General features: G+C 45.9%; 1 protein-coding gene across 1 annotated transcript in view; it reads left to right on the forward strand.

The window, feature by feature from the left end:
- CCNYL1 (cyclin Y like 1) overlaps positions 1 to 24950 on the forward strand; it is a 561203-nt gene that overhangs the window by 180104 nt on the left and 356149 nt on the right. The gene's annotated exons all lie outside the window — the stretch shown is intronic.

The raw sequence follows: 24950 nt of genomic DNA on the forward strand, positions 1-24950 counted from the left end.
GTTCGTGCCCTAATAATGTCAAGGATTTATTGCAATGCTCTGATGATTGGGGATAGTAAAAACTGTCTGGTGTGGCGTCCAGGTTTTACAGCATGACGCTGTATGCATTGTTAAAAGCATGGGACACAGCACTTCTCCACCCTCTATCAATCTCGAATTACAGACCCCTTAGTACATCCTGCTCAACCGTCTCCGTGATAACCTGGGTATCACTGGTCAGGCTCTGGCGTGGCTGACCTCCTTCCTCTCCAATCGACCCTCCCAGGTCCAACTGGGTTCCTTCCTCTCTGACATCTCTTTCTCTACCTGTGGTGTCCCCCAGGGATCTAACCTCTCCCCCTGTCTGTTCAACCAGTACCTGGCACTTCTTGCTCACCGCATTGCCGCTCTCTGTCCCAACTTTCAATGCTATGCGTATGATACCCAGCTCATTTTCATGCTACCCTCGGCCTCCTCTTCCCCTTCCCTCATCTCCGACTGTCTTTCTGCTATCCAGGAATGGTGTGCCGCCAACGACCTCTGCCTTAATGCCAGTAAGACTGAGATTATACTTATCGGCACACCCACTCCCTCATTCCCTGCAGCTCTCTGGCCGGCCTCCCTTGGCCCTCTTCCTGCAAGGCAAAAAACCTCGGGGTCATCTTCGACTCCACACTCTTTCTCTCCTTACATATCTGACGTCTCTAAGAAGTCACACTACCAGCTACACCTCCTCAGAGGTATCCTTCCTTTCCTCTCCTTCCCCCAGAAGCTCACTGTCTCCAGAGCCCTTGTTCTCTCGAAGCTGGACTACTGTAACAGCCTCTATCTAAATCTTCCTGCCTCTGCTCTCCGCCCTTTGCAACTCATCCAGAACAGGACTGCGAGACTTGTCCTTGGCCCCAAGCCCAGGGACCGTATCTCTCCAGGACTGAAATCGCTACTCTGGCTCCCAGTGGCCGCGAGGATTAAGTTCAAAACCCTCTGCATTGTCCACAAGGCCTTCTGGGGACTTGGGCCAAAATACCTTCAACTCTCTCTTCCTAAATATTTTCCTTCTCGAGCTCTTCGCTCATCCACCTCCAAATACCTCAGGGTCAGCCGCTTCTCCAAGCAAAGAGCTGGGGGTAGATCTTTTTCCGCAGCAGGGGCCTCCCTCTGGAACAGCCTTCCCTCCTCCCTGAAACTTGAGGAGAACCTTCTCCGGTTCCCGAAGCACCTCAAAACCTTCCTCTTTGCCTCCGCTTTCTCTCCCTCTCTCCCCTGCTAAAATCACTGAACCTGCACTGAATCTGCAACTGGCCACTCACCGATCTCGGTCCTTGGCCCTGCCACTCTTCCCTGCACTGCCTATCTGCACTACGGGACTGTCTCTGTATCCTACAGCCCCTTCTCCCGGCACTTACCTTGCACTTGCCACCAGCTGGCCCTATTATTTATCTTGTATTCTACTAACCATGTACTGCACTTCCCCTCTCCCCTTGACTTTTCCCAGACCCCCTACCCTTGCACTTGTGCGATCTGAATGACACCTGGCCTAGTAGGATCGTTTTCTGTTCTCCCCTTGTCCCCCCCCCGCCTCGTTGCGCCTTGAAACACTTGTGTATAGGCGCGCTACAAATGCCATATCTCATACATGAATCTCGACAAACTAAGAAATTGACCTTTACATGGCTCAAAGATGACATACTGACCATGATCAATAAGTTAAACTCATCTCGAGCCCCGGTCCCGGATGGCCTGTCAAACGCCACCATTAAACAAGCCCCTGAGGAGTGGACCAACATCGACCACCTCTTCTCCCTAATTGCCAAATGTAACCATATTCCTCAAACTTGGAAAATGGCAACATTAATTCCTATATTCAAACATGGGGCTAGCAATGATCCGACCACCTATCGACCCATTGCCCTGTTAGATCCCCTGGGCAAACGATTTGCAACCTTTTTGCTGAAAATATTGACTAGCTGGGCCAAAACGGAAAACAGGTTCGCAACAAGACAAACCGGCTTTACCTCCAACGTAGGTACTAATGCCAATTTAATGATATTGAAGCTCATCAAGCAGGAAACATTTCTGATTAAAACCCAAGTGTATGTGGCCTTTGTAGATCTCCACATGGCATTTGATGCAATTAACAGACAAAAGCTCTGGAACAAACTAACTTCTTGGAATTGCCCAGTGGAGATCATTGAGCCGATCAAACTTCTATACTCTAACATTGTCATTACAGTTAAACTATCTCAAGATGGGATCGTATCACCACCCATAAAGACTTGGAATGACTTGAAGCAGGGTTGCCCTCTTGCGCAACCCTCTTCAACTTGTTTACAGCCGATGTAGAAGATCATATGCAATTGACCCTTTTAAATCTGCCTAAAATGAACTCCGTTCCTGTGTCTATAATGTATGCAGATGGCATTGTTTTGATGGACAAAATGCCGAAGAGATTACAGCTTAGCTTAAATATGATGCGTACATACATGAAAGACAACAAATTGCAGATTAACACAAAGAAAACAAATTTTGAAATTAACCAACCAGATTGTAAAATGACAAAGACCCCTAAAGTTGCATCTAGACAAAAAAGGTCTGTGTGTGGTGTCTACCTGCAAACATTTAGGAATTCTGACAAATCCAAAACAGACCCAAGATTGGGCAAATTACCTGTAGGAAAAAACTCAATCTTTAGCTAGACAAGGACCATGCCTTCACACCAAATTTGGAAAATCTTCTTTCAAACTCATCATTGCCTTTTATAGGTAAAAGGTCGTACCAATTCTCACCTATGGTAGCGAAACCCTGCTCAAATTTTCTCAACCAATGTGGGAAATATATGAAGCAATGTTTTGGAGGAAGATCTTAGCATTGCTTCGAATGTATCCCATGGTAAGAATAAGATTTGAAATTGCTGCACAATCCCTGTCATCAATTAATACCTGGAAACAAATTGGACTTTTTCTGCAAAATGCTGTCCAGCGATAACATCCCGGCAATGCAGATACTCCAATCTGAGTAATATGAACCATACCATCTTGAACGCATGTAAGGACATGGAAAGACTTCTGATAATCGAAGAAATATCCATGGAAATGCTCCTATTGCGCCACCAGCATGCTAAAATCAAACTACAGCGAAATTACTGGGCTAAAACTATTCGAGCAAAAGCGGTTTATTGGATGAACCTACATTGCAAATTTGATATAAGAGCTCTAAACGAATTACCAACCTATCTAACTCTATTTCCGGACAAACTCATTCGCAAAACTTACTTGAAAATACATCTGAACAATATTCCAACTAGATACAGGTTGGCGAAAATGAAGTTAATTCGTAGTTCAGAGCAACACTGCCGATTCTGCATCGACGAAGCATCTCAAACACTGCAACATATCATGGTTTGACTAGCACAGGTGGAACAGAGAACTATATACAGAGATCGTTTTTCAATTTCAGCAAAACAAATGGACTCACCTGTCAGATGGGCGAACATCCTATTGGGAAAGGATAAAAAACTGATTTACAATATTTTTCAGTTCCCCAATAACATCCTGGGATCACATTTAACTTGGATACGATATCCCTTTGGCAGTGGAACAGCTTGTAATCTGCTATGTTCTTTTTTCCGACTCCTTTGTCTTGATTGATTTTGTAATGTGACTCAAGTTAATTCGATCTTTTTATATAACACAATGAGTTAAGTAACACAAATGAAAAGTTTTAAAAAAAAAATATTAAATTCTTTAGTTTAAAGTGTTACTGGACATGAACCTAGCTCCTCCCACAGAACAAGCTTGCACTGGCTTCCAGTGGAGGCTCTATACATTTTAAGGCCATAACAATTATCCACAAATATTTGTATTGGCATGCTCCGGGCTACTTTAAAGATTTCATTAAGGTTCGTCATTCGGGTAGAACTACCATATCAAGTGATGCGGTCTGCTTATCTGTTCCTAAGAGTAAGCGCACCAGAGGAATGTGCAGATCCCTTGCCGGACAATCCGCCACTCTATGGAGCAAACATCCAAAAATCTTTTGCCTAGAAAATGACATTGAAATTTAGGAAAGGGTTGAAAACCATCATTTCTGAGTAATATTTTCCAGGATTTGACATTTCCTTCTGTTTCCTCCTTTTTCTCTCTGCACCCTGATGCCTGCGTGCTCCGGCGCATTACAAGTGCGTATAATAATTCCCCTCACATAGTGTAAAGGTGACTATGGACTAAGCCATTGCTCCAGATAAGATTTTCAAGCAGGAGTATTTTACTCCCTATTTTGTTTAGTGTTGTACAGTTTTTTTTAATTTTTTTTTTTTGAGTTTCCATTCATAATGCAAATTTATGTATTACATTTTATGCTTCCAGGAAACTTGGCTTGTCGAAAAACCAACTCTGGAAGGGTTTGAATTGGCGCTTGCTCCAGCAAAAAAAAGGCAACAGAGGACGACCATCTTCAGGCCTCCTGCTAGCAATTTACTCTAGCAGTGGACTACATTTAAAGCAAATCTGTCCTGTAACACCTCACTATTGGCAGTTTTAGTGCAATAGGACCACTACAGTGAAGCAACAGGGGAAAAACCTTGCGACACCCATCATAATCCTAAATACATATTGGAACCCGGAAGACATAACAAACAGCAGCTTCATCTCCCTATTGGAAAGGGCCATCGACAGCGCATATGTAGACCAAGTCTCGCACCTGATTATATGTGGCGATCTAAACGCCACCTGCAAAAAGTCGCCAGTGGGTGCACTTAGATCTCCGGCTGAAGAAAGAGGCCTTCCGTGGTCAAAACATATGTCCTCAAGAGAATTAACTGATCTAGCTACAACCTTTAACTGTCCAAACTGTGTTCCAACTTGGGAAAGAGGCACTTCCTTTGCCACCATCGACTAAATCTTTATCTCGTGTCTTCTACTTGCAGTAATTACATCTTTCGAAGTAATAAGAACAAACGCCAGTGACCACAACCTCTTGACCCCAGTCTGGTCTTACTGCAGTATTGAAAAGCAGGTAATGAACACAACCTTGGAGACAAACAGGCAAGGATATTGCATAACTTTGAGCTCTCAAAATATCATAGCACTAACAAGAGCGTATAACGGCCTTGACAGTTTAAAGATTCAGAATGACGAGTCGCATATAGACTATTGCCCTCTACTTGTCCCATATAGAAGACCAACAAACAAATCAGGGGCAAAGTCAAACTCCAGCACCCATATATACGACAAACATCTGGTAAAAAAAAGAACTGTGTGAAGACTAAAGAGTTACAACCCAAAACAGCTAAATAGAGACGCTCTCTTGGTTGCAACAAAGACCTAAAAGTCATGGCTTAAAGAGTGTCACTTGCGCCTATACCAATAGGATTCAGAAGACATGTTGAGACAGGTCTGTGGCAAAAATTCAAGGAAGTTCTGGTCTCGGATCAGAGCAACAGAGCACCCGACCAACGTACTTGGGTACAACACTACAAAGCGATATTCCAGCTACCGCAATTCGCCTCGCCACCTATCAAGTCTGCAGAAAAAACATGTTGGGTCGATATTCACAACAAAGAAGAAATTATAGATAGAATTTGCAAGTTGAAAAATTCCAGAGCACCGGGTCCCGATGGGATCTCAAATATCGACCTGTAAAAACATCCATAGGAATGGGCAGCTCTTAGCAGCCTTATATTCAAAAGATGCATTGACGCAAAGGAAATACCACCGTCCTGCACTTCGTCAGTTGTGGTCCCTATATTCAAGATGGGCTGCAAGGACGACCCAAGGAACTTCCGTCCCATTGCTCTTTTGTATGTTATCGGAAAGGTCTTTGGTGCTCTTACCCATTTTCAAAAATGGGCAGCCCAAGCATGATGCGCAGATCCATTCCAGACGTGCTCTAAAAAGAACATGGGAACCAACGTTAACATCATGGTTTTGAGCACCCTTAAAGGAAAGATCTGGACAGGAGGCCCGAGACTTTTTCTCACGTTCATTGACTTAACACAAGCCTTTCGACTAAGTCCATAGGGCAAAAATGTGGCTCAAACTTCGTGCATGGAAATGTCCAAAAGAGATCCTGAGACCCATAATAGCCTTGCACACAGACACCAGCATGAAAGTTCGACTAAGTAATCAGTGAACACTGTCTGAAGAAATACCAACTGCTTGTGGGGTAAAGCAAGGATGCCCCCTAACTACAGGCCTGTTTCTCTCTTACTTGGGAGATTACAAAGAAGTGGAAGATGGACTAAGATCATTCCCTCATACACTTGGCCAGGAAAAGATACCGAGATTACTATGCGAGGACGATGTGATTCTTTTGGACCACACCCCGATTGGACTTCAGACAGCTGGATAACTTTTTGAAAGACATTGTTGAAAACGACTTGGAAATTAACCAATCCAAGTCCAAAATCATGTGTTTTTGAAAAAAAAAGCAGTGAAAGGAGAAACTAAAGTGGTACTTTGATGGTAAAGAAATTTTAAAAGTCCTGGAATTTAAATATCTCGGAGTGATGTTTAGATAGCTCAAAAACCGAAATCTCCATGCAGAACGCCCTGTACGAAAAGAACGCAAGCTAAAGCCATCGATAAAGTTTGGCCGCTTTTCACTGTTTCCCGTAATAAACTTCTACAGAGCAAAGGTCGTTCCGGCCAGATCATATGGAGTGGAAGCAATGCCATCTCTTCCAAAAAACAATCTGGCAGTCCCTGGAAAGCCCCTTTTGGAGGTCGTTCTCTTCTGGCGTAAGTCAACTCCCTTGGTCTTGATCAGACGTGAATTGAGACAACCCTCTCTCCAATCAATCATCGAGACAGAGTATTATGCTGTACAGAAAAACCCTTCTGGAAACCCGCCCCTTTCTTCTTACCTTGGTAAATGGGGAACAAGCAGGTGGTTGTTGTAAATTTCTTACTCTCTAGGAAAGAGAACAAGACCAAAAACTGTTAGAAATTTTGAGTTCAAAAAAGGAACTGAGCGAAAACCGTACAAAAGTGCAAACTAAGATAAACTAACTTGATTGGACCAACACTCTTGACAAGGCTTCAAAATACAAACTGGTCTCTCACTTACCACCTCAGATAAGAAAAGTAAATGAGACCCAAGTCTTCTTGAAAAAGTATCCAAGTAGAGCGCTTAGGAAAATCTTTTTGAGCACGCGATTGAATCTCATGCCTACAAATGAAATCCTTGCAATCAGAGGACAGTCGAGACGAAAAACTGCAGATTTTGTAGAAGCAAGGTCATTATTGAGACTGAGACATCTCTTGCTGTCATGTCCAGGAACTGATAGTATTAGAGCACCCTTTCTGAAAAATCTTTTCTCAACGGCACACATCTTTGAGGAAGACCTTTGGTGGGAGCGCTTGATTGTAGGCGAAAAGACCTCCCGGGTGACAGCGAAAATCATGGAACAGGTTCTGTTGAAAAAGATGGACGAGAACCAGGAAGTTACCATACAAGAAAGTAACCAAACACGACCTTCACCGTTTTTGAGGAAAACGAAACCACCCAAAGAGAAACACGTTCTTCTGGACTTTTATGAAATGCTTGTTCTCTGACTTCAAAACCTTGTAAAAATCACAGTAGTGATTAAATCAAGAATAACAAAAAAAAGAGTATTTTTAGAGTACACATGTTTAAACTGTGAAACAGCAATGTACTACTACTCCAAACATATCCATGGGACTGTGTGGGTTAAAGTAGGGAGGCAGGCATTTTATGTGTCTGTTTCCTAGTTTTTGCTGATGGTGTTTTTACTCCATATTTTTCTTTTCTGGGATGATTTGCCTATTTTTAGCAAGTGAAAGTGGTAGATGCATCTAGTTATGGGTCCAGACTAAGTGCAGTAGTCATTACAGTGAGTAACCTGGCCTTTTTAATATTTGGTTGAAAACCAATTCATTATATAAATATTGTCTGTCCAAACAAATGAGCCACCAGGATTGCCAGAGCGCGCTCTCAACACGCTCAGGCTTTCAACATTACAACATTACATTGCGTACCAACATAATCTACAAATATGCCTTAGAAATGCAAACTAATTATCACTGCAAACTAATTATCACTACACTTGAGAACATATCCAACGCCTCCCTTTTGCAGAACTATGGTCCACCCAAGAGGACTGGCATGCAGCCCTGCTGCCACAAAACATTTTTACCCTGCTTCATCCCTCCTTTTCCTTTGTGTTCTTTGCATCAAATTCCTGCTTACCAAGCCCCTTATCTTCCTCTTGCTCATTTTCTTTCCTCTAGCAGAGTAAAGTCGGCATACCCCTGGTGGGAGCACAATGCATCCCTCGGTGGACAAGCACAGGCGCGTTGAAACCACTATAGTGATGGTTTGGGCTCATATAAAAACACATGAACAAAGTAACACATTTGGCATTCTTTTCTTGTTTTGAAACGATTTGAGTTTTTCCATAGGTGGTGTTCACTGTTTTTACACAGACCTAGAAATCTGTACACCAAGAATAGAATGGTTTAACTTCAATCCATCGGGTGCTCTAGTGACCTTAGGTAGGTATTCACAAATATACTTTTTTTGTGAAGGTAATTGTTTTACCCTGGTTTGTAATTTCAATTTATTATTTCTGTCTATTGGGTAAGAATTGGTGTAGTAACACTGTGAGACTACACAACACTTATCTGCTTGGTATTAGGTAACCCACCTTTTGGTATGAGTCTGTAATACACAAGTTGGCAATGTGACTCTTTGGATATGTTCCTTACACAATTCCTACACCCGGAGGTGACTTCATTCAAAAGAACAGTAATGGCATTTATATATCACTAGTTATACTTTGCAGATTCTCAGGTTGCAGAAAGGAAAGGTTAAAGAAAAAAGGTTAAACTGGTTCTCGGGGCATGTGAGTATACTTAAATATTCCAATGAAGTCTAGACATGCCTTTCCCAGCAATAAGTCTAAAACAAGTTAATTGCCTATGAGGGACAGAAATATCGAAATCAATGGGCTAGAAGTCTGCAGGGAGACATGACAGCCAAAGTCAATTGGACCACAGTCTATGGAGCTGAGGCACTTCTTAGAGTGAAAAAGTCTTGCACAGAGTTAGAGTTTGTAGGAAATCACGTGCAGGGTCACAAGCTGTAAAGCCTGTGAAAGGAGAGCTGGAATCAACTCTCAAAAGCAGCCAATGCAATTCTCATTAAGAAGAGCACTGCCAAAAAGACAATGAGGTAACTACCCCAACTCTAAACAGGTTTGATTAAGAGTTGTCCAGCTGGATTCTGTCCTGTTGCAGCGATGCAGACCCTGGGTTCCTGAGCCTCAGTCGGGACAAGAGGGAGGACGTCTGGAGGGCTCCTGCGGCAGCAATTTGGAGGTCGTCTTCAGCTACAGACCCTTTATTTTCGTTTCAGCTGCACTTCGCGCTTTCAGTGATCTGTAAACTGCAGCACTACAGATCTCGGATACCGGTTGGGCTTCCTTCACTCCTTGGGTCCTGCACTCTGGTGAGGGGGACTCGAGCTCGGGTTGTCTTGCTTCTGGAGGGTCCATAGGAGACTCCTGGAGCTTTTGGCCAGATTTCAGACGTTGCACTCTACTATGGATTTCTCGACCCCTGGCCCTCAGTTCCTGCAGCAGCAAAGTAGTACAGCCAGTCGGGGAAGATGGTCCAGTAAGTTTGTCTCTGGGTTATTTGGTCCCACTAACCCAAGAGAAAAAGTCGTCCCTTCTGCAGCTTCTCTTGTGGACCAGAAAGTTTCAGCACAGCAGCTGGGCTTCACCGGGCAATCCAAAGGTCAAGGAGGATGCAGCAAGCTTCTTTCACGGTTTCTTCATCAGGTGTTTCCCAGTGGTTGACTCTGCCTCTAGTCGCAAAACCCTCGCCTTTTTAAGCAGGTTCCTCCCATTCATGCACAGCCTAGGCTGTCACTCAACTGGACTGCCCATTTGGAATAAACACTGGACTGCCCCTTTTGGGGTGAGGCCAAGCCTGATTTGCATATAGTCTTTCCCCTTCTGTAATGGCTTGCCAGGCAAAGATTGTCTGGGCGGTTGCACAGAGCAATGCCAGTGGTTAAGATTCATTCTAAACCTTCCAGCCATCACCTCTGTTTTTGCTTTGTCACCCCGTGTGGGACGGGTGTACCCAGACGTGGGTCCGTGCCTGCTGGGCCTAGAGATCCAAGCTGCTCCTCACTGATGAGGCCCAACAAGACAAACATGTTTGGGGATGCTTGTGGTCTCATGCAGAAGGGATGTGACCTAGGAGGTGGGGCCAAGCCTTATTTGCATATGGTCTTCCCCCTTCTGCAAAGGCTTGGCAGGTGAAGAACGATGGTTTGGAGGGTTGCCCAGAGCAATGCTAGTGGTTGATTCATTCTAAACCTTCCAGCCATCACCTCTGTTTTTGCTTTGTCCTAAAAGGACAGCCAGCCTGCAATTAGGACTGGTTGCATTCATGCACACCTAGAGACAAAGGGGACTGGGGAGTTTCGGGAACCTCCCTCGCTTCCTGCCTTTCTAGACACACTGGAGCCACAGACGGCCTTCACGGCTGAAGCCCGCCAAAGGCAAAACGAAAAAATGGAAAATGGTGAAAAAAGATCGGGCCATTTTTACAAAATGGTCACCCATGGGTGTTAAACTGCAGCTGAGGATTCGACCTGCGGTAGAAAAGCACAATGGTAGGAAAATTTAAACCACTGCCACCAGCCGTTTAAAGTATTGAGGGTAACATAGAAAAATGTTACAGGAGAACATGGGATAAGGGGTTACTAGTCAATTTCACTTTACTATTCTTGGGAACAGTAGTTCTCACAAGAAAAGCTGTTTAAACCTGATGAGAAATCTAAAGGATTTCTCTGACGCTGCGCTGGGGGTGCTGTGTATCGCCATACAAAAAGTAGATGCCTATTGAGTTTGTCAGGCTTCAAAAACAGAGGGGATACAAAATCCAAATTGGATCAAAACGCATGCGAGAGTGAGAAAAAGGTATCGCTCACTCAACTGTAAAAATGGAGAAAAAAAGTCCTACAGTCCAGCAAAGAGCTGGGGGTCTCTAAGGTTGAAGGGACTTGGCACAGAAATGCTAATTCTACCTAACACTGACTATTCCCTCAGCCCTTTGTCGTCACTTGACTACCAGTGTGTTACCCCCCTTTTTGTGCTAAGAAATCTAGGAAAGATCATTTTTGCTTGCATGATGTATTTACTAGTTTCTGACACCAGGGAAATTCACAATTAAATGCCTTGTAGGTGTGTGAAGGACATGAAAGGCATCCAGTTGAAAGCCAGATAAGCCTCTTCGTATCGCTCCACAACTTATTCCAATCTCTATTCCCTGGTGCAACAAGCACATAAAAAATCTAACCGAAGGTTCGTTCTCTGGTGCAGCAAAGGTGTCCAGAGCTGACACATGAGGTACTCGCAGCTTCAGTCGAATCTGTCCCAATCACCATTCAATGTAGTGCTCATCAAAATGAAATCTTGAAAGTGATTGGTTTGTGGAGGTGCTTTTCGGTGGGATCTCTTCACATGTCAAATACCTAAATTGTGAACACAGTCATGGTAGACTTGGAAGACTGACTTTACACATTTGTATTAAGAATCACTGGTATATGCCTTCCACCCCAAAGGTCCCTGTAGTGCCTCAGATGCAGCCACAAGATCTCTCGGCTCTCCATAGATGTAGATACTTATTGATGCCATTACCCCAAAATGTACAGAGGCATATGAAACATTCCAAGAATTATACCCTTGAAAACTATGCCCCCTGGTCCACATTTGCCAAAGGGCTTCTCGTTCAGAACCTGAATCCACAAAGGCGATGCTTTCACGGTACTAGGCTATTTACTACTCCAAGGCAAAACGCATCCCAATTAGTTGGGGTGAAAACTCTCCCTCCTTGTTTAGCTTAATTTCAGATCCTCCAGGTTCATGGCACTTTTCGGATACTACGACAGACCTTTTGCAGTTAACAAAATGACTATGCTGCCTTGTATAACACAAAACACACTAATTTCTGATAGTCCCGAAAGAAGGGTGCCTGCTTTCCTACCAAAATTATATCTGCAAAGAACATGTCAACTCGAAGCTGCTGTAATGGCCTTGTGGTGTGAAAAGTTACTTGGACTGGACAAAAAAAAAAATCTATGCCAAGCAAAAGCACGCACCTCTTCCATTCTCAGGTATAAACCAATGGCAGGGATTTCATTGGTTGGTACATTGCTCCATCAACCTTTGGCAATACCAACAAAATATTCAACATTCAAAAAGGTGATGGTAAACAACCATGGCGTAATTCCACCAATGGTTTGCGGGAAAAAAAACCACCACGGCTGCTGGAGCAGTAATTTCACCAATGGGTTTAAAAAGGTGTAGCCATGGCAGGATCGCAAGTTTGACCATGGTGATGCATCCAAATATGGATAAAGAAAGGTTGTCTGGGATCCAGCATACGTTGGTTGTTTACTAGATGAGCAAAGATTGGAGCATTCAAGTTCTAAAATATTTTGTGTCCTTAAACCATATAACTTTGATCTCAGCTCCACAACACTAACTCGGTTTTATTCCTGTTTCTATCAGAATCTGGCAACAAATTTCTCAAACACTATCGTAGTATAACAACGCATTTAGGGAGGGTGAGTAAATTGTCATCTGCTTATAGCTTTACTTTAACTTCTGAGTTGTTATATTTGAAAGTAGAACTGCTGCCTTCCCCACCCTCCCCAAATACTTTGTTTGTGCCAAGGGTTCCCTTGACCACAGTGAGCGTGGTTGACGTAGGCAGCCATATCGTGCTAGTCTTTTTTTAAACATCAGTTAATGTTAAATGAACAACATCGCATGAAGCAAATATTTTAAATCCCCTTCACCTGAACGGGCCGGTCTAGGAGTTGAACCAACTGTTGCACAAGAGACGATTGTGCTTCCTTCACATCCGATGCAATGAGAGCTACTCCTTAGTATCCAAGAAAGGTGCAGACCCATTGAGACCAATCCTCAACATGGCAGCAAACAAATGGGTAAACAAAGAATTTGCAATGTATACATGAAACCAGATTTTATATACTGTGGAAAGGCGATTAAATCTACAGTACACCATAGTCTTCAGGACACATGTTTTCACGCCGGATTGCAGCAACGCATCAAACATGCCAGAGCTTTCTAATGAATCTAAAGCTTTCAGTACAAAATACATTATTTTGGCCTAAAGTTAACTCTGTATTTCCTCCACTGTGAGCTGGAGGTTCATGCACACATGAGAAATGTATGTACCAGTTTCTGGACAACTGTCCTTTCCATCTCAGTTTTCTAAAATGCATCTTTCCTTGCCTCATCTGCCCCAACAGATTGGATGTAACTATGTCCAGACTTAATTTCGCAAACTCCCTCTACCTGTTTGTACCGGCCTACCAACTAAACAAACTCCAAAGAGTCCAAACCTCGGCTGCCAGACTGCTACTTGCATTGGGACGAAGGAATCACATCTCACCCGCCCTCCACACCCTACACTGGCTCCCAATTGGACATAGAGCCACCTTCAAAATCCTGTGTATTACTCACCGAGAGGTGCACAAAACAGGCCCCAAATATCTACAATACAAATGTAAGCCTTACCACCCTACTTGCACCTTGAGGTCAAGCATAGTCCTACTCTAGTGGTTCCCGCCACCAATTCAGTCAGGGTCGGAGTGTCCGCCTACTCAACCAATGCGCAAATGTCGTGGAACTCGATGCCTCCGAGCATTAGACACAGCTAAGAGAACATGGCTTTCTGGAAGACTCAAAACCTGGCTCTTCCTCCAAAAACTGAAGGGACCTCCCTGACCGCCTGACTTACCACAATACCTAAGAAATGGCTTGGGTAACCCTTCAGTACGGGCCCTCAATAGGTTCTCGGGCCAGGTGATTGCCATCTCCAACTCAATGGTTGCCAGGGCCCCAATTGTAGTTGCACTTATAATACCACACCTTGACGGAGCTGAACCATTGCCTCCCTCCATCAGACCTTACTACGCTCTGAGGTCAAGCGATATCCATCTCCAATTATCTGGATCCACTGTGCTAGGCTTGTAAACCAAGCAGTAATAGCACTAACCTTCCTACACCATGACTCAGATATGCACTACGCTATCAGTGAGGTCCACCCTCGCCAATCTTATCCATCTAGAATTCGTCGCAGCACTTATGTACTCTGCCAAGGTGGAGTTGACTCGTTACCTTCCTCCTCCAGGCATGTATTGCGCTATGAGGCCAAGAGATATTTGTCCCCATCTACATCGGCCGACTGTGCCAGGCTTGTAACCCATGCACTAATGGCACCTCTTTACCAATGCGATGGCTAAGCTTGATCATCACTTCCTCCAGAGCAGCCCAGGAGATGCCCATCCTTTCAGATCTTACTCATCTGGAAATCTTTGAGAGTAACTTTATACAGAGGGCCTATTGGGTATTATATCATTGCTATTCCTACCTATATGGGAATGTATCTAGCGGAACTACCGACTGAGGGCATCTCCAGCACCTTGGTAGGTCTACCTTGGGTAACTGAACTGAATTCGTTCCAGCTAGATGCCTTCCTTTTGCAGTGTGGCAGACCCTTGTTCCTGGTCCTTGTTTGTGGTGCCGAAAGGGGAGGACGCTTGGCGGGCTTCTGCGGTAGCCATAGAGGGGCTCTGCAGCAATGGATTCTCGTAGATTGAGCGGCCTTTTGTGGTTTTGGTACCTTTTTCTCAGCGCCAAAGAACGACGAACAGCTCTGGTTATGTTACTTGATCCCTCAGTCTTGTACTCTGGTGAGGGTACTCCGGAGGAAGATTTCCTGCTTCTGTAGGGTCCTGGATGCCCCTGAAGTTTTGGCCGGATTTGCACTTCCGAAGACGATGCACTCGTCAATGGTCGGGGGGGGGGGGTCCCCCGGGCATTTGGATTCTGAAGCCTTAAAGTCTGAGCAAGTCAGGGTTGTGCCAAAATAAAGCTTGTCTCATGGCTAGTTGGTACCACCAGCCCAAGGGAGGAAGTCCTCCCATAAGGGTCTTCCCAGTCGAAACGAATACTGTCAGCACAGCTGCAGGGCTTGACCAGGCACTTCATGGTCCAGGAGGGTGCTGCTGGCATCTCTTCACGTTTTCTTCGGATATTGTCTTCCAGTGGCCGACTCTGCCTCTAGTCCCAAAAACCTCACCTTTTTTAAGCAAGTTCCCATTCCTTCACAGCCCTAGGCTATCAATCTCCCAGCAAGGTGGCTGTCTTCCTGCACAGCCAGCCGGCCAGTCAGAACTGGTTTCACTCAGGCATACCTAGAGACAAAGGACAGGGAAGTTCAGGACCCTCCCTCACTTCCTGCCTTTCCAGCCACACTGGAGCCTGGGCAGGCTTCAGGGCTGAAGCCTGCCAAAGGCACAATGCACAAAGGACTCGAGCCCGATTCAGAGTGAAAGCCCAGAAGTAACTGACAAATAGTGAACAAAATAAGTGTTTGAGAAAATGGTCACCTTGGGTGCTGTTCTACAGCTGAGGAATCAGCCTGCATATACATGGCACAAGGTAGTAAAAAGAGAACCACTGCCATCAGCCATCCAAGTTAGTGTAACAGAATGTTACATGAGAAGTGGGATAGAGGAGTTACTATGTAACCCCCCAGCACTCCATATAGGATGTTGTGTGCTTGTCCCACAAAACAAATGGTAAGTAAGACAGCAGTCATCTTACTGTTCTTGGGAACAGTAGTTCACCCAAGAAAATGTAGGTAAACATTAAGACAAGTCCAAGAGACTTCACGGTGGCACTGCACAAAAAGTGCTGTCACAATGCAAAAAGCAGATGTCTATGGAGTTTACCAGACAGTAAAACACACAACATAGAAAAAACATGAGTGAGAAAAGTCCCACTCACGGGTTAAAATTAAAAATCCCTGAGTCCAGCAAAAGAGCTGGGGCTCTCTAAGGTTAAAGGGAATTGGCACAGAAATAAAAATCCTCCCTTACAAGAGACAATGTAAATTGTTTCATGGACTTATCTGGGATGAATCCAGTCTGGTCCAGCAAGGCCCTGCCAGCCAACAAGGGAGTCAATCTACAGGCTAAAAAGTAGTGGCAAAGGCTTGTATATGGAACATGAAGTCTTTCCCTTTCCAGTAGCCCTGAGCTTCCATAATAGATGGAAGAAATGATCCCTTATCTAGCAAGGCCTGGTATTCCTGTAGTTACTGGGGTAAGATTGTTGTGAATATTCTGCACATAATTCTATGATCTGGTCTGCTTTGCCACAATCCTATGCGCCTCGAACCAAGTGCTCTGGGCGGATGAGAATCCTAGAGTTGAACCTGATACTAGGGAATGGTACAGCCAGCGTGCTAGCTTAGGATGCAGTCTCTGCATACCAGTGACGAGTGGTGCTCCAGAGGTTCAAAGAAGGTGAGCCTGGGATTCCTGAGTCCCAGGAAGTCAGATCTGTGATGTTGAGCAGTTGTAGGTTGCACATCCTATTCACTTCTAGTTATTTGAGTTAGTCCATTCTCCAGCCATATGAGCTCTCTGGGGTATAGCAGGTATAGCAGGTAAGCGTTCATTCTTTAGTGTGTCATGTGGTGAGTTGCCCAGCTGGTTCTGCTGGATCAGGGAAGGGCCAATTTGTTACACAATGGTTGCTTGTAGCCTCAATTACCCTGAATAAAGCACAACTGCCTTTATGTTCTAAACTCACCATCCTGCTCATTGTGGTCTTTGTTGACTACTCTTCACATTAGCATGTTAAAATTAAATGTCAGACTGCACATCATATACCAACTAAGCCACACAACATGGTAACGGACATCAAACTTCACAATGTTTCCTTCTACAGCCTACTTGCATACCACAGCCCCTGCCAATGTATTCTAGCAGTGTGGTCACACACAGGCCTCCACCTAACTACAAATCTTGACACAGAACACCTCGAAACATACCTATATCGTGCTCTGCATGTGCCAACACAGCAGCAGTCATGCTCTGCATTTTTCTTCTCTTCCCCCTAAGCAAACCCAGCTCCTCTCATTTAGATCCGGCAGAGCACAAAGAGACCATGCATATGGCAACAGTGCACAGTATATAAAACCCAATAACTTATGTAACCATGGATCTAATTAAATATTTGATTAGCAGGAGCTAAAGGCAACTCCTGGGTATTGGACACCATCCAGTAAGCAGGAGCTATTGCTGCAGAATGAGGAGCTAGTGCATAGCATGACTCAAATTTAACATCCACACAAGATGCCTTTGTGTAATTACTTAGGAAAAATGACTAACAGGTAATATCACTCAACCCTGAAAATGGATATATACACCATCACTGGAGATGGGTAAAATACCTATCAAATCCCTAAAAAGGAAGGTATAGATGTATATAAGCACTGTAGGTCCACAGAGCTACAATACTAACTTCAGAAGTCCATCCCTAACGTGTATTGGGCCTTGTGCCCAAAAGTTCAGCAAAGTTGCGTACAGTTTTGTGAAGCTGGAAAAATGAAGATGGGCTCTGGTGTCCAATGAACAGTTCCAATTGTTGGGGGATAAGTTAATCTAACAAGCATGTCCCCAACTTTTGGAGTGCTTGTGTGAACAAGCAATGGCAGAGCCAAAGTAATACAAAAGTTGATAAGTTACCAAAACTTTTAAAAGTGAGTTTGGGGTTCAGGTAAGTATTGCTACAACTCAACCCCCGTACTCCATTTCTTCATGGGACTTGACCGGTCTGCTGAAGAGGGTCTGATGTCCCCAGGTGCTGCAGGTTAGTGACTAATGCTGGTGCAATGTCTTCTCTTGCATTTTTCAACTGGAACTCGATACAGGGCCCCTCTCGGACGACGGCCACCGATGCACAGCGACACAAAGCTATTCACTTGCTGGTGTCTGGCTTCCCCTCCCATCTCGGGTCCCAGATGCCCCAGTTCCAGGCCTTAACTCCGAATGGTGATGTCTGCAGCACAGTAGCCAATCTCTGAGCCCGTCAGCCACTGGGCGGTCCAGGGGAACTTCTGAAGGCTCTTCATAGTACTCCGAGCTGACATCGAATGTTTGTTCCTTACACTCCAAGGGTTGCAGCTCCTTAGCAGGACTGCTGAAGCTCACGTACAAGATCTGGCTCTTCCAGGACAGCACAGAAGTTGGTTGCCAGGCCTCCTTCCAACTGGTCTCTGGTCTCCTTGCAGGTCTTGCAGCTGGACAGGAGTCTTTCAGTTTCTTCCAGGATTTCTCTAAAGTGGGTTCAGGGGTCCTCTTATCCCAAAAGCCAGGTAAGAACTGAAGCTCCCACTAGCCAATTACAGATCTGACACCCACACACAGCCCAGCAGTGGCCCGTTCAGGACAACTTGCGGCAAAGCTCATTCCTACCACTCAGACACACTGGCACAGTTTGTGGATTGGGACCAGACAGTCCAGCCCACTTCCTGGCAGCAAACGCGCATAGCCCTCCAGAAGCCTGCCAAAAGTATCTGCTTTCCTGGGCACGGAAAGTCCATATAAGGATTTTCCTGGCCTCACAGGCCAGGAAGAAGAGTAGAACACAAGATGGCTAAAGGACACGCGAAAAACCTCGTAACATGGCCATATTTGACCACTAGCCACAGTTAGTAGCCAAACTCGGTAAGACTCTGCGGGGAGCTTTGGGTACTTGCCGACCACGCTGGGTGTGTGGCTCTCCTTTTCAGCTCCTCCTGAGGGGGCGCGACTTCCTCCTTTTGCACGGCAGCGCAAGCTGGCATCTCGCCTCTCAGCTGGTCTCTCCTTCTCTTGATCTGCCAGTGTATTTTAGACCCTCCTTGGAGTGGAAGGTGGGATCCCATTGGTTCTGGGTTTTACAATGAAATTGCAATAGATACATGTAGGTGACCAAGACCTCACCTTAAATTACCTGTGCACATGGCTACTCTGCTCGGTTCCCATTTCCCCCCAGCTCTCATTGTCCTGGCAAGAAAGGAAGAACATCATGCTCCCACTATACATCCTACTCTGGAGCAGCATTACACAAGGTAAGCCCAGTGGGGCTTGTAGTCTGCAGGGGTGTCGGTTTACATTTATGCAATAAGATTTGCATTTAATTTTAAGTTGCCCCCGAATGTGCAAAATGCTCCAAATTGGACCATCTGAAGCACAATTGACTGCTATCAAAGGTTTTCTGCATTTGGCTTCCGTGTTGCTTCTAAATCGCCCAGTGTGTGCAATTTTTCCATGGATGTGGATGCTTTGTGTGCACTTTCCAAGGTGGCTGTATCTGCCTAGGGTAGAGGAGTCAGCCACTGCCTGCAGTCCTGCCTCACTACACTTAGTCCAATCAGGGGCATCAGCAGGCGGAAGCCAGCCCGTCCACCGAAGGCCCACATCTAGGCTCGGTCTGGGCCTAGGAGGGCTAGGAGGGCCCCCGCCACAAACTATACTGTAGCTTGCTAGGTTCATCTTGCTCTCCCTCCCAGGAACTCGGGCCTCAGCACCCCTACAAACTATTGAGCCTTCAGTGAGTGATGGTTGAAATATTTCATGCCTCCTCCACTAGGATCCTGATCTATAACTTTGTATGTCTCACTTTTCTTATCCTCTTCTCCTTTCTCTTCTCTCTGGCATGCAAACCCTGGACTTCAGCCCAACCTCCAGAGAGGTCTTCACGGATAGCCTCTCCTCTGTCCCCTCTCGATATCTTTGGACCCCTCATTTCTGCTCTCTCCCCTCTTTCACTTCCTCTCCCATTTACGGTGGGACCAAGTTGGAAGTCCTCTTGGCTGGCTTCTCATCCTCACGCTACATTGTTAATGTCTACCACACTGGTTCAGGGTCCTCAACCCAAACATCTACTCTTTGACCGAATCCTGCCTTCCCTCGTCAACTGCCTTCCCTCGTCAACTGCCTTCCCTCGTCAACTGCCTTCCCTCGTCAACTGCCTTCCCTCGTCAACTGCCTTCCCTCGTCAACTGCCTTCCTTCTGCCCTCACCTCTTATTGTCCTTCCTCCCCTGACCAGAGTACTGTGGCCCTGTAGTCCTCAAAAAACCTTCAACAGCAGAGACTGCCTCCACCTTGCAACTCTTAACGCCCGCTCTGCCAACAAACACTCTGCTGACATCTGCCTCCTCCTTGAAGACACTGACCTCGACTTTCTCGCCCTCACTGAGACTTGGTTCAATGCCAGCTCAGTCATTGCTTTTGACTCCCTGTCTGCTTCAAGATCATTTCCAAGTCTCGACCTCACTGTACTGGCGGTGGGTGGTCACCTAAATCTATCCTGAGTGGGTTTCTTCGTCCATCGTACCCACCCAACTCTATACTACCTTAGAGAGCCTGGTCTGCAAGTTGGTCATCTTTCCCTCCTCCACTCTGGCCTACGATCTACTGGCCTCCATACGCTACCACCCTGCTCCTCTCTGAATGGGCTGATTTCTGCTCCTCCTTACTTTCCTCCACTTCAACCTCCTCCTCTTGAGTGACTTCAACATCCAATTGGACGCCTCAGCATCCACTCTTTTCATTGACCTCTCCGCTTCTCTCTTTCTCCCTTTGCATCCCCCCCATTCGGTCCAACTCACTCGGCTGGACACACCCTGGACGCCGTCATCCACTCTGACCTGTAGCTTTCTCCCCTGCTGGGCACCCCTCTTTCCTGGTCAGACCATGCTTTCCTCCCCTCCCACCTGGGTCCCTTCGGTCCTCCTACCGCACCCACAAAAGCCCTGGTAACCTCGTTCTCGAACATTCGCCCGATGAAACAAGTGTCCGCCTTTGCCTCAACCTTCATCCCCCTTCACCCCCTACCTCAGAATCCACCTCAAACTCTGCTCTCAGCGATCTTCACTCAGCAATCACCAATACCCTTGACATCCTTGCCCCAGTCATGAGCATCTGCCTGAAATCTGCTTCTAAACACCTGGTATGACTCAGAACGTGCAGCCCTGAAACAAAAGTGCAGAGCAGCGGAATTGAAGTGGCAAACCTCAGATTCACCCTCTGACAAACTGGCCTGCCGCCTGCTCCAAAAGCAATACAGGCTTGCCATCCGTGCCAAGAAAAGGGCCCACATTCAGGCACGGGTATCGGGTGCATCGAGTAACCCGGCTGAACTTTTCATAATCTGCAGGGAGGTAGCCAACCCTTCCGCAGTATAGTCTTCCCCGCTTCCTTCCCAGGCCCTCTGCACTGGCCACAAACTTTGCCACCAAAACCCACAACATTTTGAACACCCTTGTTACTCACCCACCTAACCCATCCCACACCCCCTTGGCCACTCCCAAACCCCCTCCCTCCTCCTTCACCCCGGTCACAAGTTACCAGAGTGGTATAACATCCTTTCATCGCAGGATGAAAGGACGCTGGGTTTTTGTTTCAACGTGAAAACTCATCGAATTTTGTAGTGGGGTTAAAATGTATAGATGCAGTGTGGGTGTTCGGGAATAGTTAAATAATTAGAGGGGATGGGTTTTTGGGGAAGGAACCCCTCCCCCACAAATGAAAAAAATAAATAAGTTTTCTTGTTAAAATATCCACAGAGAAAAACCCATCGTTGTTTCATCCCGCGATGAAATGACATGGGACCACCAGAGTTGCCCGCTCTATGAAGGCTTCTTCTAAACCGGTTCCTCCCTGTTCGTCAGAACTTTCAAGGACAACATTGGCTCTCTTGCCCCCGCACTCACTGATTTCTGCAACCACTCTCTCGCCACTGGCTCTTCCTCTCCTCCCTCAAGCACTCCATTGTGCGTCCACTGTTGAAAAAGCCTTCAGCAGAACCTTCTTGTCCATCTAACTACCGCCCTATTTCAATCACCCCCTTCCTGGGGAGACTGCCTGAGAAGCTGGCCAACTCAACTTGCACACTGAACTTGTCGGTGGTCTCCACGATCATTAATCTTCTGAGCATCCAGAGGCACAAACTGCTCTCCTGAAACCTGTGAAGATATGCTTGCATCCCTGGACTCCAACTCCCCAGCTGTCCTTATTCTACTTTCTCTTCTGCCTTTGACACACTCAACCATTCCATCCTCATACAAAGGCTCCACAATACCCTTGGGATCTCACAAACTGTGCACTGGAATGGCTGACTTCTTTCCTAACTGACTGCTCTTCCCATGTCATCCTAGGCACCTTCTCCTCTCCTACTTTCTTCTCCACCTGTCGTGTCCCCCATGGATCTATCCTCTCCCCCTTGCTCTTTAACATCTACCTTGCTCAGCTGGCACGCCTCACCTCCTCCTTTTCACCCACCTTCCAGTGTTATGCAGACGACACTCGACTCTTCCTTCGTCCCTGACTTCCTGTCTGCCATCCAGGCTTGGTGCTCTTCCAAATATCTTTGCCTCAATGCCAGCAACACTGAGATCCTTCCTATTGGGACCCCTGCTCCTTCTTTCTTCCCTTCTCTCTGGCCTTCCACCTTGGGCTCTCCCCCAGCTCCTTCTTCTGAAGCCAGAAACCTTGGTGTCATCTTTGACGCCTTTTATCCTTCCTCCCTTACACGCAGGACATTCCCAAGAAGTCTGACTTCCAACTGTTCATTCTCAAAGGAATTCTCCCATTTCTTTCCCCCAGAAGCTCAATGTTTCCTGATCCCTGGTTCTTTCTAGGCTCTACTTCTGCAACAGCCTCCTTCTCCACCTACATTCTTCCACTCTGTGACCCCTTCAGCTAATCCAGACTAGAGCAGCAAGATTTATCCTTGGCCTTAAGCCCAGGGACTGCATCTCTCCTGCCCTAAAAAGCCCCCACTGGCTCCTGGTTGCTGTACGGATCAAATTCAAATCCCGCTGCATCATCCACAAGGCTGTCTGGGCCCGCGGACCACACTATTTGCAACTCTTACCAAATACTCTCCTCCTAGACCTCTACGCGCCTCTGGCACCAACTATGTGTATAAAGCGTTTCACCAAACAGAGCAGGAGGCCGCTCGCTTTCCTCAGCTGGATCCCTTCTCTTGAACAGCCTCTCCCTCTCTGAATCTTGTGCAGGACCTTCTGAAGTTCAGAAAACACCAAGACCCTCCTTTTTCTCCTTCTGCCCTTCTCCCTTCCTCTGCGTATCTCACAGTTGCTGTGATTGGTGTGTTGGACCCTTATGCATCCTCTGGGCCTCTGACCATTCACACCCAATCTCCCCAGCCTCCGTCTTCCTTCAGCACTTGCCTCTGCACACCCGCCACACTGGAGGGTGGCACTTTCCACCCAACGTGGCTCCTGGCTGCATAGCACTTACCATACCTTGCACTTCATCTGCGGGTCACCTTCGAGCACAGACACCACAGCACCTACCCCACTGTCCTCGTCCTTCCTTCCTTCCTGCACTTGGACGTTCTGAATACTCACAAAGCATAGTAGGTTTGGCCGTCCCTTCTCTGTCTGTATTTTTTGTGTTTAATAGGACTGCTGTCCCATGTTCCCTCCCTGCTGCCCTGTGAGCGCTTTGAAACCGAATTTATTTCCTTTTTATAAGCGCCTAGCAAGCAAAAAATAATTAAACTAATGCTTGGGACTTTGCAATGCGAAGAGGTGAAAGGGAATATCTACTTTGGCATTCCTGGTTGCCAGACAACGGGGGAGGGAGGGGACCATCCCATTGGGATCCCACTTGCCCTGTCCCATAGGGTGGGTATTGCCTAGTGGGCTGCCCTTCCTAGTTCCAGAGGGGGTGACTCTCCCTTGGGGAAAAGGGTGAATTCCTTGGATCCATCGTGCTGTTATTGCTTCATTTATAGAATCTCACCAGTTTCTTGTGCTTGCAGATGCACAGGAAAAGATGTAGGAAAAGGTTTTGCTGATAGTCCAATGGAGGTAGGGAGAGGTTATGTTTGCGGTGCTCCTGTTCACTCTCCCACATTTGTAAATTGGAATAAAACATGTAAAGAAAATATTGCTTTTAACAACATACAGCAGCAGCATATTCACTAGTCTTAAACACGTGTGAATGGGCATTCCTAGGAAATATTCAATTTTACGTTCTGTTCAAGTAGTACTCTAGTCAGACGAGCAGTTCTCAAACATCCCACATCACGCTATCCTCCACATTAGGAGGACAAGTGTTGCTTTTAAAATGTATGCATTTATGAGACTGTTAGGCAAGATTGTATGCAGTACCCTTTGGGTGCACTACAACAACCCTGACCTCCTGGCAATAGGAACCCAAACTTTGGTATAAATCTGTACTACACAGGTTGGTAGTGTGGTCGAGTAGCCAGCCTTATCTCAAGAGGGGTCAATGTGAGCTGTAGGGGAGTTACAGAGATTCAGTGACAAGTATTCAAATAAACTCTAACACACAAGGTTTCTTGATTAAACAATTATTAATTTATCAGTCAGAATCAGCCTTCTTTAGAAGGGGGCAATATAATAGTAACACACAAATACACTTCAATACACTTAGTTTCTAAATCAGTAAAGACCCTTTTGGGATGGCCCAAAGACGGAACCTACACACTCAGGTGACTTCAATAGCTAAAGTGCAGGGGACATTGATATCTTACTGTTTGCATTCAGAATACTGTTAAAAGTTGGTAAAAGGAAAAGGTTATTAGAACAAGAGACCACAAATATTCTTAAGCAGACAAATACTTTTGGATATCTACAGCAGAGTCCTTCAGTATAGCAGGATAGGCGAAAATCAATGGGCAAAAGTCTTATATAGGATGAAGCACTCTTGGTAGGTAAGTAGAAAAGTATTTGCACAATGTTTTAGAAGTCTTTGAAGAAAAGAAGAATCAAATGTAGGGCCGCAAGCCGTTAGACTGGTGAGTAGTAGAAGATGCATGCAACTCTACAGCAAGAGGTAAGTTCTCTCAGACTTTGTACAGTACCTTTGACTTGAAGAAAAGATGCAGATGATGACTTCTGTTCCTGTGCAGCTCTGCAGATCTCACTGTTCCTCGGCCCCAGCCATGGGGACAAGAGGGAGGACTTCTGGGGACTCCTGCACTGCAATGGGACGGTCGCCGCTCGCATCCAGCAATCTTCAAATCAGTGGTTGTTCAGTGTTTCAGCTCCTTGCGTCTACTGCAAA

The sequence above is a fragment of the Ambystoma mexicanum genome, chromosome 9 (assembly GCF_040938575.1).
Source record: "Ambystoma mexicanum isolate Mex_15411 chromosome 9, UKY_AmexF1_1, whole genome shotgun sequence".
Lineage (NCBI taxonomy): Eukaryota > Metazoa > Chordata > Amphibia > Caudata > Ambystomatidae > Ambystoma > Ambystoma mexicanum.